General features: G+C 41.7%; 1 pseudogene; it reads right to left on the bottom strand.

Moving 5' to 3' along the window:
- Nucleotides 1-5,575: 5,575 nt before the first annotated feature.
- LOC141735672 (endothelial cell-specific molecule 1-like) lies at nucleotides 5,576-13,568 on the bottom strand (annotated as a pseudogene).
- Nucleotides 13,569-14,117: the final 549 nt, after the last annotated feature.

Below are 14,117 nucleotides of genomic sequence, written 5' to 3'. Positions count from 1 at the left end.
TGCTTTCCCATATTCCACCCCCTTGCTCAAGAGACCGCTTCTGCTGGGGTTCATTTTAGTCTCGCAGGGTATAACACAGAGCAATCTACTAAGGCATGCAATAACATAGACACATATAGGAAAAAACCAAAAACATATCTCTATGGTACTGCTTTCAATCAGGTGTCCTATTTCTCTTTTTCTGACGCTTTCTCGTAATGCTTATGGCATACTTTTGTGCTAACGTGGCACATTTCCCATCTAATTGTTCTTGTTTGGTTTCTTTTTGGGGTTTTTTTGGGTTTTTTTTTTTTCCTCTCTTTTTTTTTCTTTTTTTTCTTTTTTTTCTTTTTTTTTCCTTTTTTTCTTTTTTCTTTTTTTTTCTTCCATCGCTTACGACTGACATAAAAGTCTGCCTTTGCAACAAGAGCTCAGTTTCTCATTTTTCCTTAAGTTTCTCATTTTCCTACAGAGCATCCTATAGATTTTGGCTCAACTCCTTTTCCCAATCAACCATGACCTTATAGACAAACAACAAACAACCAGCGATACGCCCTGCACGGGCGAGCCGTTCCCGAGACCGTAAACGTGTTGGCTGGTGAAAACTCCCCCAATATTTCAGGACTTCCATCGGTTCTACGGCCCATCCTGGTGTATCTACCTGGGGCGCACTCGCCTTACATCTAAACATTGTGTATATACAAACTTCTTCACTTGACGGAGTGTCAGCCCTGGTTGCATACGAGAACAGTACCACACCGGGCAGAACACCTGCTCAAGGGGAGTCACCTAACGACACTGCACACAACAAAAGCAAACAGTAGCACACATGCTGATCAGCAGGTATAAGCTGGCGCCCACACACACTTACACAGCAGACATACAAAACCAGCACTTCCATCTCAGGGAGACGACTGGGGAGGGGAGGGGGCGAGGCGGGCAATGGCAGGAGCAAACAGCTCCGGCTCTGTCCTTCTCTCCTGACATTCTGCCTCCTCCCTCGGCCTCAGGTGGAGCAGAGGGGATCAGCAGGGGATCGTCCCAGACCTTCGGACCTGGCCTGTTCGATCCCCCTCCCGTGGGTTGTAACGCTGCAAAAGCCCCGGCCGCCGTGGCTCACTCCGCCTTCATATCTTGTAAGGTCGATAACACCAACCACCATGTCGTCGCTAATGGTGATGCCTCTTTGTCTCCTTTACTTATCATTTCCCACAGTTTTTTCCCAACAGCCTCCCATATTTCTGGTTTAAAAGCTGTCTGGGGCTCTGGTGCGAATCCGTTCCCTCTGCACCAGGTTAACAACCTTCGGAGCATACGCTCATCGTATTTCACCCCTCTCTTAGAGAGGATATGCAGGAGAAGTCTTAATATAGCCCCTTCTTCTTTTGTTACTTGTTGCCCCATCTCCTGCCCCGGCTTAATCAGTTTGAGCAACAGTTTCGCTGGTGTTTCAATCCCTCTCTTAGAGAGGATCCCAGCGAGTAGCGTGGCCGCAGCTTCTGTTTCCATAGCTGCGCCTGGGAGGTGAGGAGCGACCTCACGCCGTTGTCTGCTTCCGCTGATGCACCCAAGCAGCACGTCTCCCAGCCGAAGTTTCCCACTCCCCTCCTCTAGCTGCTTACCGCAGTCTCGGAGAACTCAGTCGCGCTGAACCATCCTCTGCTACCAGATGTCGGAGTGGGAGACGGACCCGGAGTAACGATGGAGTCTCAATATGAGTATGATCATTCTCCCTTTATTCAAGTTTTCACAGAGTAGATATAGACAGGCAATAAGAGCACGCGCTAGCGGCAGCTATATGATTGGCTTACAGTCTCTGTTCACGCGCTGTCCATGCAGTTCATTCACAGATCAGGTTGGTTACAAGAATTCACATAGTAAATTGCTTAGTCATTAGCACAACATGTTTTCTACCTTCTCAGTTCCCGTTTTTCCCATGTACTAATTCCATCTTCTACCACCTGTTTTGCTCTTAATCTAATCTCTCATAGTAGGGAGGCTGGCTCACATTGGCCATTTTCTCTCAGACACATTCCTACAAAAATGTGCACTCACTCTAGCTTCACACCAAATGCATTGTTTGACTTGATTTTGTTTTTTCTTTAATCAGAACTTAGCTGGTTTGTAGTTGTTCCTGTAACTTGAGATAAGGAACTTTTTTTCTTGAGATATCAAAAATGCTGGTGGCTCAGGGAACAGCTTCCCCCATGCCATGATGCAGCATCCTGACTGTCAGGAGTAGCAACACTCAGTCTCGGGGTCATGTTCCCCTCCTCCAAGCCATCATACAACTCAGAAAATGATGGTTTGGGAAGAAAATAGGACAGAAATGTTCATAAACATTTTATGTTTTTCCTTTTATTAAAATATTAGTAACGTCCAGCTACAACTTTTGCTGCAGGGAGTGCTGAGGAAGAGGTTGGTTGGAGAGGCAGGGGAAGGTAGGAGGATGGGACAAGTTCTCTGGGTTGTTTCCTCTGTGTATTTCAGACATCACTCTAAAACGTATGATGATATATTGTTTGTATTGTAATCGTGTCTGCAACATCCGTTAACACAGGCTTTAATAGAAACTATACTATTGCATTACAGCATACTTCTTATCAGTGTCTTTGTACATTAAATATAAAATAAGAGGTAGTGCATATATTACTAGCTTACTGTTTAGTAGTTGAGAAAATAAAGTCTACCTACATGAAATGAGGCCTATTTGCCAAACATATCATACTGGAAATAATATATGACCCCACTAGAAACAAATCTAGAAACTAGATGGCAGGAGCACTTTGTGTGACAAACCATCTCATGACTTTTACTCCAGGAGAGAAAAGCATCTGTAGCTAACTTCAGGCTTGTGTGGGAAGGAAAGGTCAGCTGAAAATGGGACGCCTGAAACACAGAGTTGGGTGAGGAAAGGAAAAAAGTCTAAAAGAAAATCCACATGTGCATAATAGGGGAAATGAGTTGGAGTGTGCAGTGGGAAGCCAGGACAGATGTGAAAGGAAAGGCAGAAAGATGGTGGAAAACAGAGGGGCTGGTTAAGAGCCCTTGGTTCCATGAACATCATTTCATCATTTGCCTTATTTCTTCTAGCAGTGTAGTCCCATTGCCACTAGTAGCAACAGCTAGACATTTCAAAGGATAATGGATAACATTTGCTTCCATTATAATTTGATGCTGGAACCTATTTTGTGTGGAGCAATCTGTTGCCAGAGCAGCTGAGGAAATGCAAAAGCATTTTATAAATTTGATGGAAAACAGAAGAAAACATCCCAAAAAAAGATTACAGATGTCCCACTCCTCCTCCTTTCTCCTTACTTGCCAGGCCAGGTGTGGATCCACAGGTTACTCCTATATGGTAAATCAAACAGTGCCAAGGAGTTGCAGTCACTGCCCCAAGGCTAAATGGTCCCTGGCATGGCAGTGGCCTGGCCAGCAAGAGGACTCCCAAACCCTTCCTGTGCTCTGCTCAGGGGTCAACCAAGGAGGGGCCGTCCCCAGTAGGCAACCTGGATCCAGCCGCCTTGTTTTGGAGGTGAAAAACCTTTTTGGGAGCAAAACTGTGCCTAGTCTGCATGCACCATGACTATGCCATCACCAGCAGTCTTACTCTGTCATTAATGGTTAGACTCAATAGACAGTGATGCTTTCAGTTGATTTTTTTATTGAACAATAATAATTGTATACTTTTTAAAACCAACCAGCTTATTAGATTTCAAGAACTCATGTCATTTATTACACTGTTGCAAAATATTAATAATGTATGCAAATATTTACTACATTCTTTAAATAATTCTCTTCAGTCTGCTGAAGGACCATGGGTTTGATCCTGCTCTCACTGAAATCAAGAAAAAAATTACTTTTGATATCAGTAGATGAGAATCAATATGCTTGCTTGTAAATAGTCCATGATAACATTGCTCCCTCTCAGACCTAAACATTCAATACAGGTTAAAATGTGGTATATGACTGTTTGAGATTTATGTTTGTGTTTCTCCAATTATTGTGGCAAGAGAGCCATACTGACATTCGGATGTCTACTGCTGTCATAGTCTTTTTGTTCTAGAACAACATGGTTCAGTGATGCCTTCCCAGGTGAAAGCAGCCTGCTTTCATGGACTTTGGCTTTGGATCAAGATTTGAACTCTTTAAAGGCTTTGGAGTTTCTGTTGTTCATAGTTTTAAAGTATGTTTCCAGATCCTGCACCAAACTTTGGCTTTGGTACCGTGTGTTTCTCCTTTCACTAAAGTCACTGTCAAAGCTCTCATTGATTTCAAAGGAAATATAAATTCAAACCACATTGCCAATGAGAGTGCTCTGCATTACGAGGCAGTTCCTAAACTCATGCAATCCAGGTTGATTCTGATACAGCTACATCAATTTCCATTATCTGAGGATCTGGTTATTTCCAAACATAATTAGCAAACCCATCAGTGTGGATTTTTACATTACAAATATATAGTCTAGTCTGGACTGAATGAGGGACTGCCAGTTCCTACAATACTCTAAGGTATATAAGTTATTCTCTTGGATGAAATGGGACCACTTGCTCTTGCAAGTAAGAAACAAAGGACTGGGCACCAATGTACTGTAGGCTGTGGCTGCACTACTGCTTACTGAGGGTCCAAGTCAGATGAACTCCCTGTGAGTCACAGCTGGGCCACAGCCAGAGATGAAGATGGAAAGTATGAAGGTCCGTTTGCTGGCCTCTGGCCTTGGACCTGCTCTTCCCCAAGAAATACAGACATCACCTTAATGGCACCAAAGTAGCTGCTTGTCATGGTTTAACCCCTTTATAGAAACATATGCATTTAAATATTGCTAAGCAGCTTCTTTCGTTTCAGGTCCTCTTCTGTATAATTTACCAAGCAGGTGTTTCTCTGTACAGACTTTAACTTTAGAAATCCACCTTAATACAATATATGTCTGCAGTGTCTCAGCTAAGTTATTCACAATGTATAAAATGAAATGCTGGGTGTTTTCTCACTGAAGAAAAGTGTATTTATCTCCAAGGAATTGTCACAAAACTTCCAAAAACCAGAAAATGACTAACAACTAACATTGGTTTATTTAATTCACATCCTCATGCTCCTACATCATCATCATTATTATTATTATTATTATTATTATTATTATTGTGATTCAGGGGTGTTGCTTTCTATCCTGGGATTTGTTGATGTACGTTTCTTCCACATTGGCTCCACACCAGTAGTTTCACTCACTCAAACTGTTCACTGAATTCAGTGAGAGCTATCTCATCCTCAGGCTGCAAGAGTCGGTCTCTGGCATTATTTAAATGAGGAGGGTTGAATTTTTTTTGTTTTGGTTGAATTGTTTTTTAATATTACTATACATTCAGGAATCCGCAATACATTTCTCTGTTCAAATACTTATCAAAACAAATATCAAAAATCATATACACTGTACAGTCTATTTTTTAAGTAAACATTTTTCTCATGAAAAACAGAATCACAGTTGTCCATCAGAAGTTACATTTTCATATTCTATAGATCTACTTTGTTCTTAAAGGGTTTTGTTGCATATTCAATAATCTGTGAGAACTGCATTCATTTGAAAGTCCTATTAGTGTAAATATCAGTGAGGATTTAGCCATTTCATTACTGGAGAGCAAATAGCTTTCTCCTTAACGAATTCCTCTTTTACAGAATTGCCATCCCCTGATGCTATGTCATTCTCTGAAAATATACAAAAATAAAGGTGTATTTCATAAAAATGAGAGAATTAAAATATTCTCCTGCAGCAATGTCCCTGCTTTGGGGAACACTTCAGAAAAACCTTAGTTGACAATTCTTGTAGGAATCTCCCCGAATGCCTCCAGTTATCTAGTTGCAAAATTTCTGCCAAATTATGGCATAAGCCAGATGTGTTTTCTAATAGTTTAAGCATAAGGCAGGTGATCTGAGTTCAGTTTCCAGTTCTCACTGTAACACTCCAGTGTGACATGGGACCAAGCATCACATCCTCAATAGCTACAGCAGTAAATTAAAAATGCCTGGAGCTATTCTCTTACTGAGGCCAGCTGGTGTGGAATAGGCTGGTGCATGGCATTATACTCTCTTATTCTTCAAAAAAAGGTAAAAGATATCCAGTTTGTCTACTGGAAATGGTTCCTGGCTGACACTAATTCCTGAGCTGTGGCTGAGGTTGCTTGGCACGGCTAGCTGGCCCGGCACAAAGTACACCAGCTGCTGTCCTACTGTTTGACTGTAAAAGTGGTCAAATTGCAACACACAGGAACACGCCCTGTCACTGATAAATTTACTAGGGCATATGTAGCCATAATGTCTTTATAAAATATACAGGCCAGAAACTCACCTGATTAAAATACAGAAGCATTCACAGCTGTTTTAATTCACTGAGGATCTGTCCTATATTCTATAGCTACTTCTGAAGACCACTATTAAAAGAAATCCTGTGTGACCATCCTGTGCAGTACTACCCACAGTGTCCCTGGTCTACATCCAGTGATGAACCTCTGAGGACAGAAATCAGTGTGAAATCTTTGCACAGGTAAGAAATTCCATTTGTTTCTATGGGGTCAGGATCTCAGCCTGGCTGGGATCAGACAAGTTGCTGAAGTTTATGACCTTTGGAAGAAGGGGCAGGCAACTCAGGAGGACTACAAGGATGTTGTGAGGTTATGCAGGGAGAAAATTAGAAGGGCCAAAGCACAACTAGAACTTAATCTGGCTACCGCCGTAAAAGACAATACAAAATGTTTCTGTAAATACATTAGCAATAAAAGGAGGGCTAAGGAGAATCTCCATCCTTATTGGATGCGTGGGGAAACAGTGTCAAAGGATGAGGAAAAGGCTGAGGTACTTAATGCCTTCTTTGCCTCAGTCTTTAATAGTAAGACCAGTTGTTCTCTGGGTACCCAGCTCCCTGAGCTGGAAGACAGGAGGGGAGCAGAATGAAGCCCCCATGATCCAAGGGGAAATGGTTAGTGACCTGCTACACCACTTAGACATACACAAGTCTATGGGGCTGTATGGGATACACCCAAGGGTACTGAGGGAGCTGGCGGAAGTGCTCACCAAGCCACTTTCAATCATTTATCAGGTGATAAATTTACGAGGTGCTGGAGCGTGTCCAAAGAAGGGCAACAAAACTGGTGAAAGGTCTAGAGCACAAGTCTTATGAGGAGCGGCTAAGGGAATGGGGGTTGTTTAGCCTAGAGAAAAGGAGGCTGAGGGAAGACCTTATCCCTCTCTACAACTACCTGAAAGGGGGTTGTAGTGAGGTGGGTGTCAGCCTCTTCTCCCAAGTAACAAGTAATAGGACAACAGGAAATGGCTTCAAGTTGCACCAGGGGAGGTTTAGATTGTATATTAGGAAAAACTTATTCACCAAAAGGGTTGTCAAGCATTGGAACAGGCTGCCCAGGGAAGTAGTTGAGGCACCATCCCTGGAGGTATTTAAAAGACATGTAGATGTGGTGCTTAGGGACATGGTTTAGTGGTGGACTTGGCAGTGCTAGATTAATGGTTGGACTTGATGATCTTAAAGGTCCTTTCCAACCTAAATGATTCTATGATTCTAAACATTGAGGTTGCAGAAGATTTGGGACCAAAGGTGATGGAGGAAGAGAAAAGGGGAGGAGGAACTGATGAAAAGAGGCTACCTGGGAAGATTTGAAATATAGGCTAGATACAGAAAAAAGTAAAACAGGAATATTTTTTCATTTTATTTCAGCACCCTTGGTATTAAACAAAACCTGGAAAGACAAAAGAGCACAGTCATGAAGAAAAATCCAAAAGGATCAGGACTGATCCATCTTGTAATGTTTTTTTTAAAGATCATTTTAAATGTGGTATAAGCATAAGCTGAAAAAAGTTTTTTCTGTCTAACTTTCTCTAAACGGGGAGTGGGAGAAAGATAACACACGTAGTAAGGCAACAAACTCCAGATAGATTAGTATAACAGCAGAAAATCAAATTAAGCAAACAAACTACAGCTTGAGAAGAAGTAAAATTCAAAGACTTTTGAATTAAACCCTAGAAAAGCTCCCAGTAGGTCTAGGATTAAATCTCTAATATTTATTTAAAATGTTTACATTCGTATTAATTTTGATTGGTGTTTAAATTTAGAGTAAACATTGTTCAGTCAAATATATCTCAGTATCATCAGGTGGAGAATCAAAAGGGAAATAAATTTAAATCCCAGCTTTAAAAACTTCAGTGATCTCTCCCTCCTGCCTCAAACACTCCAGTTTCTCACACGCTTTTTTTTTTTTTTTTAAATTCTGGAAAGGTGTTACAGGCTTCAGACATAATCTTAAACATAAGAAATTATTCCAGAGATGCTGTGATAAATAACTAAAATACAATGTTTCATAAAACAGTTCATTGACATCTGAAAATGTATAAAGCTCTGTCTTCATGAAGAAAAGGGGGCCTACAGGAAGGATGGGGAGGGACTCTATCAAGGAGTGTAATGATAGGACACGGGGCAACGACTTCAAACTGAAAGAGGGGAGATTTATATTATATATTAGGAAGAAATTCTTTACTGTGAGGGTGGTGAGGCACTGGAACAGGTTGCCCAGGGAAGTTGTGAATGCCCCATCCCTGGAAGTGTTCAAGGCCAGGATGAATGAGGCTTTGAGCAGCCTGGTCTTTTGGGAGGTGTCCCTGCCCATGGCAGGGGGTTTGGAACTAGATGATCTTTAAGGCCCCTTCCAACCCAAACCATTCTGTGATTCTGTGAAAAGATGTTGTTTTAACCATATATTAGCTAACAGTAGTAAACCAAACGTAGTGAAATCCTATTCTATATGAAATAGCTAAATGTATCTGAATCGGCTAATGCAAATCCTCCCATTGCACAGGTGACATTGTACTGCTAGTCTATGCAACAGCTGCAAAGTATTTCGCCCATGTTAGGATTTCAAAATGTTTTTACCACGTGTCACAGCTCACCTAATTCCTTGCCTTATGTTAAGGGAGCTGCCAATGAGAAAAATAGATGTACCTTGTGTTGTTAGCTGTTTGCACAGCTCCATCAAAGTACACAACTCATGCACAGCATACACAGCATACTAGTAGATCACTTACAAGGTGATTTCTGCTAAAATCAACTGCCCCACAAAGTCTTACCTGTGTATGAAATTATTTTTGCTGATTTGGAGGCTTTGAAGCAGACAGTTGAAAAAATGGGAACTTCAAACACTTGCCGGTTACTCTGTCACAGATGCTAGAGGGACAGTTGCAGATTTTCCTGCATTCCATTCCATAGGTACCATAGGGACACTCTGAAAAAAAGTAATATAGCAAAGCAGTCCTCAGTGATCCAAGTCAGTTGCCAGAACTCTTAATACCTGGTCTACATATACCCTTAAAAGTGAAAAACCTTTGAGTGAGTGGAGGTCAGCTAAATCTAAACTACAGGATTTCAGGATGCTGACTGTTTGTTACAAGTATTTTCCAGTTTTTAATAATCGTAGGTTTTCCTTACCACGCATTATATACATCTTTTCTTTTCCTACAGCTTATTTACAATGTGCTATCAGTAATCCTTCTCTGAAACACCTGTAGTATTAAAATGCAAATTAAAGGCAATATGAATATGTAAAAATGTATTCATAGAGGATGGAGTTAAAGGGTTGGTATTGGATTTAGAAAAGAAGACTTCAGAAAGTTCCTGAATTCACTATTTGGGCATGATATTATCTGACTTACATGACTCATGATTTAGAGCTGCAATCTATTGCTGGTGCTGGGCTGCTCGTGGACAGAGCCACTGCGCATAGACTCCGTGGAGGCTGCCGGCCTGACCTTGAGGAGCTATCAAGCGTGGCAAATGCATCCTCCATCTGTGAGACACTCCCCTGCTCCTGGGGGAAACCCTACCCCTATGCGACAACTTTTCAGACAGCAAAGGTCTGCCTTCCCATGGCAGACAGCAAAGAGCTCACCTACATCTCCCACCTAAAGAGTGAGTATGCTCAAAAGGGATCACTGGCACTAAGGTGGCTGCCTGGTTATAGTGCATCTGGTCACGTACTGCCCTGATTCAAATCTATCCCCGAGTAAGCTCGTAGAGGAGCACCAAAAGGCAGCTGTCAGGATGGGACCAAATGTTTTTTGAAAAAGATTAAATCAGGTGCAGAGGATTTGCCCCATCCCATAGATGACATGGATCACATGATAAGGGATGCTATGCTTTTGCTGGATCACATAACTTCCCAGACATTTTAGACCTGGGGTCACAGCCCTTGTCTTCATCTGCCTTGCTGTTGAACAGGGTACCTTTCCAGGGCCATAGCTTAAGAGATGGATACAAGGAAAATACAGCTCCAACATCCCCTTTCCAAACCCCCAAATAAGAGCTCATCCCAAGATAAGTTTGGGGTGTCCCAGGAGAAAGGTCTTTATGCTCAGGCTATCCTTGCCACCCCAGGATGCATGGTCACCTTAAATGGCAAGTCCTGAACAGTTTCTAATTCAAGTCCTAAGAGCCGATGAATGGTCATTCAGGATTGGACCAAGAATCCATCTAGCCCAGGCTCCCACAAAACACTTCAGAAAGATGACGACTGTGGTAAGCACAAATGATACCTCCTCCTCATGTTCTCCTGATCTCCCCCATTTTCAGCTCTGGGACCCCCTCAGCCAGACATGGTTTCTGTGCATTTAACACCCCACAATAGGGTTATCCTTCTGTTTGTCCAGTCTCCTCTTGAACCAATGCAAATATTTAGTTTTGCCATACAGCCTAGGCTATCTGAAAATCAGGCTAATGCCCCAAAATGAAGCCAATATTTTACAATTCTCTCCATGCCCAATGGGTATGCTTTTGTAAAGGAAAAGTACTGGAAAACCAACCAGTTTCCTCCTAGGGTACCTCACTGAGCTTCACCATACTCCCTTTCCCAAGCAAGGACACTTTGACCTGCTGTTTGTCCACATAAAAACAAAATCTTGACAAAGCAAAACAGTTTGTGAGTGTACAGTCCTCCTTGAGGGACAAGCAGGGCTGAGAACACATACCACATGGAGCATCAATCTTCCCGCTGCAGATACTCAGCCACTGTCAGCTGTGCACAACAGCATGGAAACAAGTATGAGCCCAAAGCACTTGGTTCCATATAGAATAATCCTGGCATTGATGATGCTCTTCAGGTTTGATGAAACTGAGAGAACTGAGTTGATTTTGCTGTTAGAAGGTTTTGTTCAGCTGAAGCCTGCTCCTACATAAATTAGCAAATGGCTCCCAGTGATTTAAGGGAAGCAAGAACAGGTAGCAAGAGGAAGTTCTTTACTGTGACCTCAAGTTTAGAGGGTATTTAGTAACAAAAGTGCAGAGCACCGGTCTTCCCTAGTCTGCTTTTGACAATAATAACATTGCTATTGATAATAATATGATACACTCTTATAATACTTTTTAGACAAGAGCTGCCAGGAACATTCATTTATAGTAAAAAAACTGCTCTGAAACATATACTATGCATGTTTTACCCATTTCAGAATTAAGAAATTGAAGAACAGAGAGTTCAGGTCAACTTCAAAGTAAATCAGTTACATGCAATTAGAGAGAATCTAGCCATCCTGACTCCGTGAATTATTACAAACATGAAAGTTGTAAAAATGAGTGATCTGGTATCATAGCTATAAATGGATATATAAAATAACAATACTTGGCCCCATACCTTGCTTGATAAAAATCACATACATACAGAAAGAGGTTGTACTATCTCAGAGCTGAGATGAAAAAAGAAAAAGAATTAAAAATGAGATCTGTAATATTTACTGCAAATAAATATATAAGGAACATAAGCCTTAAAAACCAATTTACAACTCTAAGTCAAGATATGTCTGTATTGAAATTAATGAGAATTTTCCCACTGACTCACTGGGAAAAAAGATTTTACTTTACATTCTCTACAGAGCTTCCAAGATTCAGCTACAGAATTCAGATCTCATGTCTGTGTTTCAGATCTCATGTCAGTGTTTCTTTTTTCCCATTTTAAGTGTACTATTGCAAAGAAATTCCTGAGGACAGTGAAAAGTATATAATAATTCAAAAGAACTGTTAAAAGAATTATAGGTGGTACCTTGCACTGCAGTTTTTTTAATAAACTGAAGATCAGTCAACTATCTCAGTAAAATACTTTTCTGGTAGATGCACCAAAGATATGATCTTTATGTGTAAATTCTAGTCTTTAGAAATAAAAACAATATTTTGGGTTTCACCCTTAAACATGCACATGAATTAGGTTTTTAATACTGATGTAAATAAGTGTGTGCTCTATGTGAATGATTTTTGCAACATCTGGTCCTAAGTCATTCCTTTAACTAAAGCTATTAATACTCCTAATATTTAACTGCCAAGACATCTCAATTTTTAAGGAAGTTATTCAAAGGTGTATCTGTATCTACTTACTGAAGTAGTACACGAACACAGGAAAATTCACTGCATTCATACTTTGCAAAGACTTTTTTTTAATTATTTATTTTTAAAAGTTTCATCCTACCTCTCAGTAATTTAATACCTCCTCTCCATTAAAAGATTCTACTTTTTGTACAGAGTGAGGATGGCTTTTAAATTAAAAATGCCATTATAGTCTATGACTAAAGAAATCAGCATCATGCAGCATACCTGGTATAAGCTGAGAGCAGTGGCTGGCTGCTCATCTCACATTCAGCTCCTGTTCTGTTATTCCCATCCTTCATGCAGGAGGGTCTCTGTTTGCCTTCCCTGGCCACATCCCTAGGGTAGCTGAGTACCTCAAAGGCAGGAATGAATTAAACACCACAAGGTCCCCAGACACTTGGGCAGTGCTGTTATCTCCATCCTTCAGACCCCAGAGAGAGCACCTGGTCCCTGGGCAGGCAGCTGGCAGTGCCTGATGGAACCTCACCCCAGGGAGAGCGCGGCAGGGACAGGGACCCCATGACAAGGTTGGACTTGCAGGATTAAAGTCTGCAATTTATAAAAAGCCACCCACCAAAACAACGGAAGGATCAGCACTCGTGCCTGGGTCTCCCAAGTCCCAATCAAAAATCTTATCTCCAAGCACACTCCATCTGTATTTCCTCACACATGTTCCCAAGTCTAAACAATATTCTCACATTAATAACCCTGTTCCGCCTACATGTAACACCTTTTAATACCAGCAGGTATTTTACACTTTCTTCTTGGCTAGAGGCTGAGCTGGAAAAATCCCATTTTAGACCTTTCAAGCAGGAGACAAGCTCTATATGTAGGTTGCTGTCAAATTGCCACAGTGGGTGCATGCAAAGTGAACATTGTTACCTTTGCAGATACCAAATTCATCACCAAAGTCATCATCCTCAGTGTAAAACTGGCACTTCAGCCCAGGACCACACTTGACACCATCCATACCCGAGACCGTACAATGGCAAGTCTCCCCCAGAGCAGCTGCACACACTCTGCAACAGCCACAGTCATCCAGCACCATTCGCTTACAGTGCAAGGTACTTTTGCACACATTACTGTCACAGGGCTTGGGACAATCTACTGCATATTTTGCACTCCAAGCAGTTCCAGTGTGCACGGGCATCAGGAAGAGTATGAGAAACAGGAAGCCCTTCATGTCTTGCAGAGGTAAATGCTCTGTCCCAAAGAGCAGGCTTTAATGCTCAGCCTGCTGGTGCCTTGCGCCGAGGGAAGCAGCGGTACAGAATCCAAAGTGGTAGCTGCACACATCAGCCTACAAATTTATGAGCTTTATACAGTGTGTTGCCCACATGCTACACCATCGTCAGCTTCCTCAATCCGGCAGCGCTGCACCTGCCAGCCTCCCTTGTTTCAGTTTATGAAATCCAGGATGAAGGCTGGATTAGCACTCTGCTGCCATCCAGGAATTGAAAAGCCTGAGGTGATGTAATCTGTTATGTTTAGTTGGTTGTTTTGCATGAGGACTAAAAACTCTCTCACATCCATCTCAAATGCTCAAGGACATCTGCCAAAAGAAAAAAAAACAACCCATACACCAAACCAAACCCCTGAGTAGGTTGCATACCTTCCTGCAGGACGGGGATTGCTCTGATACTGGGCACACTGCTGACAGAACAGCTCTGCCTCACTGACACAGCTCATGCAGCCAGAAGAAAATCACACTGAATTGTCTCACTGAAAGAACAATTTTTAA

Source organism: Larus michahellis, chromosome W (genome assembly GCF_964199755.1).
Source record: "Larus michahellis chromosome W, bLarMic1.1, whole genome shotgun sequence".
NCBI classification, from domain to species: Eukaryota; Metazoa; Chordata; class Aves; order Charadriiformes; family Laridae; genus Larus; species Larus michahellis.
This window is presented reverse-complemented; position numbering and strand designations above follow the sequence as displayed.